The sequence below is a fragment of the Stomoxys calcitrans genome, chromosome 5 (assembly GCF_963082655.1).
Source record: "Stomoxys calcitrans chromosome 5, idStoCalc2.1, whole genome shotgun sequence".
NCBI classification, from domain to species: Eukaryota; Metazoa; Arthropoda; class Insecta; order Diptera; family Muscidae; genus Stomoxys; species Stomoxys calcitrans.
In genome coordinates this window covers 75,188,380-75,193,438 of record NC_081556.1, presented here as the reverse complement: position 1 = coordinate 75,193,438, position 5,059 = coordinate 75,188,380, and positions in this window count along the sequence as shown.

The following is a 5,059-nucleotide window of genomic DNA, read 5'->3' as shown; positions in this document are numbered from 1 at the left end:
TTTAGATTGATCTAGGTCGTTGGAGATTGCAAATGGGGCGATTAGACTTCTTGAGCCCCTGAAAGCCGCAATTTTTGTTCAAGTTGGCTAAAAATTTGCGCATAGTGTTCTGTTACGACTTCCAACAACTGTGTCATGTACGGTTCAAATCGGTCTATAACATGTATATATGGGATCTACATCAGGTAATAGACCGATTTAGACCGTACTTGGCACAGTGTTATATCGGAGCTATATCCAAATCTGAACCGATATGACACATTTGCAATCGCAAACGACCTACATTAATAGTAAGTGTCTGTGCGAAATTTCATGCTGCTAGCTTTATGAGTTTGACCGCTGTCCTGATTTCGACAGACGGACGGACGGACATGGCCAAATCAACTCAAAATGTCGAGACGATCAAAAAATATATACTTATGGGGTTTTAGATAAATATTTCAAGGTGTGACAAACGGAATGACTAGAGGCCTGTGTAGAGTATACTACAAGAGATATCACCATACATCAAGCTTCTTTTGAAAAGTTTTGCAAGCGCTATCAAACAAGGAAACAAATTTAACAAGTAAAAAGACGTTAAATTCGGCCGGGCCGAACTTTGGATACCCACCACCTCGGGTATATATGTAAAACACCTTTCGTCATAAACCTGTGAAAAATGCATAATTTATGCCCCCATAGCCGCTTTATCGAAATATGGTCCTATTTGGACCACATTTGACACGGATATTGAGTGGCCTAATAAGTACACGTAATAGTTCAATTTTGTAGGACAAAATATTGGTCATTTTGGTAGCCATATCCAAATATAGACCGATCTGAACCATATACGACACTGATGTCGAAAAGCCTAATATAAATCACTGTGTCAAATTTCAGTGAAATCGGATTATGAATGCGCCTTTTATGGGGCCAAAACTTTAAATCGAGATATCGGTCTACATGGCAGCTATATCCAAATCAGGACCGATTTGGGCCAAGTTGCAGAGAAATTTCGAAGAGACTAACACAACTCACTGTCTCAAATTTCAGCGTTATCGGATAATAAATGCGTCATTTATGGCCCCAAAACCTAAAACCGAGAGATAGGTCTATATGGCAGCTATATCCAAATCTGAACCGATCAGGGCTAAATTGAAGAAAGACGTCGCAGGGTCCAAGACAACTTACTGTCTTAAATTTCAGCGGTATCGGACAATAAATGCGCCTTTTATAGCCTCAAAAACTAAAACCGAGAGATTGATCTATATGGCAGCAATATCCAAATCTCGACCGATCTGGGCCAAATTGACGAAGAATGTCGAAGGGCCTAACACAACTCACCGTCCCTAATTTCAGCAAAATTGGATAATAAATGTGGCTTTTATGGGCCTAAGACCCTAAATCGGAGGATCGGTCTATATGGCTGCTATATCCAAATCTGGACCGATCCAGGCCAAATTGAAGAAGGATGTCAATGGGCATAACGCAACTCACTGTCCCAAATTTCAGCAAAATCGGATAATAAATGTGGCTTTTATGGGCCTAAGACCCTAAATCGGAGGATCGGTCTATATGGCAGCTATATCCAAATCTAGGCCAAATTGAAGAAGGATTCAAAGGGCCTAACAAAACTCACTGTCCCAAATTTCAGCAAAATCGGATAATAAATGTGGTTTTTATGGGCCTAAGACCCTAAATCGGAGGATCGGTTTATATGGCAGCTATATCCAAATCTGAACCGATCTGGGTCAAATTGATAAATGATGTTGAAGGGCCTAACGCAACTCACTGTCTCAAATTTCAGCACATTCCGATTATAAATGTGGCTTTAATGGGCCTAAGACCCTAAATCGCCCGATCGGTCTATATGGGGGCTATATCAAGATATAATCCGATATAGCCCATCTTCGAACTTAACCTGCTTATGGACAAAAAAAGAATTTAGGGTCTTATCCTAAAAAAACGGATTTGTTGCCCGATTTCGCTGAAACTGTAACTTGTATAAGAGTTCACGGGACCTGAATCAAATATGATCCAGACCAGCCCCCATTTGCATATTATATTGGATTTGATAGTGGAGTTGTTATAAAAGAGAAAGGTTATTTTATCTATGGTGGTGGGTATCCACGTTTTTACAAGTTTTTAGTTTTTTTTAATTTTTGGTTGGGCTGTAGCACCCTCCAGAGAAAATGTCTAGCTATGCCAATCCATATCGGTCCATGTTTTTATATAGCTGCCACATAACCCGATCTCGGATCTTGATTTCTTGAGTTTCTAGAGGGCGCAATTGTGCATAATGACTTCTGCTATGGGCTCCAACATTCAAACCAAGTATGTTTCGAATTGGTTTATAGCCTGATATAGCTCCTATAGCATAGCAATTCTTATCCATTATCCTTTGTTAGCCTATAAAGACATTCCAGGCAAAGAATTTGACAAATGCGATCCATGGTTGGTGGTATATTAGATTTGACCCGGTCGTACTTAGCATGCTTTTACTTTGCTTTACAACCATAGCAGATTTTTTTATGTTTTGGGCGTGATATTGACGTGATACTCATTCAGGCGTCATAGGTATCATGCTAACCTATGCTGTTTAGCGTCATACACTCAGTCGTTTTGTGATAGCTGATACAAAGAAGTGCATGTTAAATCAGCAAATGCTGAATGCGATAAATGGTGTTTCAAGGTAGAAACAATTTTTCTTTCCAAGAAGACCTCTGTTGGTTCGCATTTTATCGCAAAATTGAATACATATTTAATAGATTACAATCAGTTTTTAATTTATAAACATTTTCTATCACACCTGTATGTTATTTTTGTATGACATAACTAAAAATTTGAGCAAAAACTGATTTTTTAACGCGTAAAAATTTTTAAAGTTGTAAGAAAGTTGGTTAAATCATATATTTGTGAAAACAATTTAACTTCGGGTTGCTTTCATTCGACTAACAGCAAAAACAGCAGCTTTCTTGATGTTTTGTCTGAAAAAAAACATGTGCTATTTTGAAAATTGATTTTCATTTGTTAGTTTCGTTTGTATCACACGACATGTAAATGTGGCATGTCATAATACAACTTCATGCCGTGTAATAGAGAATTTAGCAGCACTGATTGCTTTGAGATTGATTGCAATGTTTGACATGTGACTTACGTTAGACTTTTCGACATCCGTGTCCTATATGGTTCAGATCGGTCGATTTTTGGATATAGCTGCCAAAAAAGCCAATATTGAACAGTGGCTTGCATTTATTAGACAATTCAATGTCCGTGCCAAATTTAGTCCAAATCGGACTATATTTGGATATAGCTGCTATGGGTGCATAAATAATGCATTTTTCACCGGATTATGACGCAAGGTAGTTTACATATATACCCGAGATGGTAGATATCCAAAGTTTGTCCCGGCCGAACATAATGCCCTTTTAGTCGTTTTTTTTATCTATGCATGATATTTAATCTTTTAAAATAATAGTGCCTTTTAAACTATTTGCTTTAATGGTGTGCTGTTCATCTTGTCTGGATGGCGCTTGACATTTGAAAGGGATATACTTACTTACTTATATGATGATATTGGGTTTCTATGCATCAAGACGAAATATAGCCAGATTGTCATTTAACCGGATTCGGAGATAGAAAGATTTGGAACTGATAAGGGAGACATCGAGTTTGCATGTAGATACTGAACATGGTTATTTCGGTGACTTCAACTTACCCCAAAAATTTTCTTTTTCGAGTTTACTTTTCAGTATTTAGAGCGCACAATAAACCGTTTACTGGCGTAGGTGTATGACCATAGTGGCATCGGCGGATTAATATCCGCACCTTCTCTTTAACCTAACCTACCCCAAATATCGTAGATCTCGAAAGAGAACGCTATGAGCTATGTGCCTCAACAGTTTTGTCTATTGGTGTAGATACATGTTTGGAGAACATTTTTAATCAGTGCTTGTTTCAGATGAATAGCCTTCGTAAAGTAAGGGGGTATGATTTAGAACCTGGTGGTTGCCTCGATCGTGGATGCTTCTTTATGTAGATGTTTGCCATTTGCAAACCCGAGGATGGATACCATCCGACATTGATTGTTTTAGTTCAGTTGCAGAGAGCTTTGGCAAAAGTTTTTCCAGTAAGATACACGGGATTTAGATTTTATTTTGGCACTATCAACATTGATCTGTTGCGATCGACTTTATCCGGTATTAGCTTGGTCTCTGATTTTGCGAATTTCGTATTTTTATAATGTTCTGAAAGATGCTTTCACAAATTCTGTTAGGCCTAATTCTGAAAGGGGTTCGTAGTGGTCTTCTGGGGCGTATCTGGGACGTTTGCAAAATGTTGTAATTACACCTGTTAAGAATTTTAAGAAATGTAATACTCAATTGAATTATTCCAATTATTCGAGAGTGAGGGCTTATCACAATACTGAGAACACGAGGTGTTATGACGATTATCTTGTCAGTATGAGGTGTTGTCTTTACGATAATCCCAGTAGCTTTTATACGTTTGTGAATTCTTAGAGCAAGGTTCGGGAGTTCCATAGTTGAATGAATCTTGATTCAGGCCCCTGTAGCGAAAAAGTTAGCATGTCCATCTATGAAGCTGAACGCCTGGTTTCAAATCCTGGCGTGAACATCAGAAAAAATTTTCAGCGGTGGTTATCCCTCCTAATGCTGGTGAAATTTATGAGGAACTATGCCATTTGAAAAATTGGTATGGCAGCCATGTAAAAACTTCTCCCCCAAGAGGTTTCGCACTGCGGCACGCCGTTCGGACAAGGCTATAAAAGAGGAATAGGACTAGGAGGCCCCTTATCATTGAGCTTAAACTTGAATCGGACAGCACTCATTGATATGTGAGATGTTTGCCCCTGTTGCTTAATGGAATGTTCATGGGCAAATTTGCATTTGCATGAAGGCCCATGAGTTAAAGGTCAAGTTTTATAATTCCTTTGTATTAAAATGGAAGCAGATGTATTATTGAGAATTATAAAGTTTTGCGAAATTAAGTGCAATCCCAAAGCTGTTTGAACTGCTGGTTTCTCGAGGGATATACGATTTTGTCAGACCAATTGTGTCAC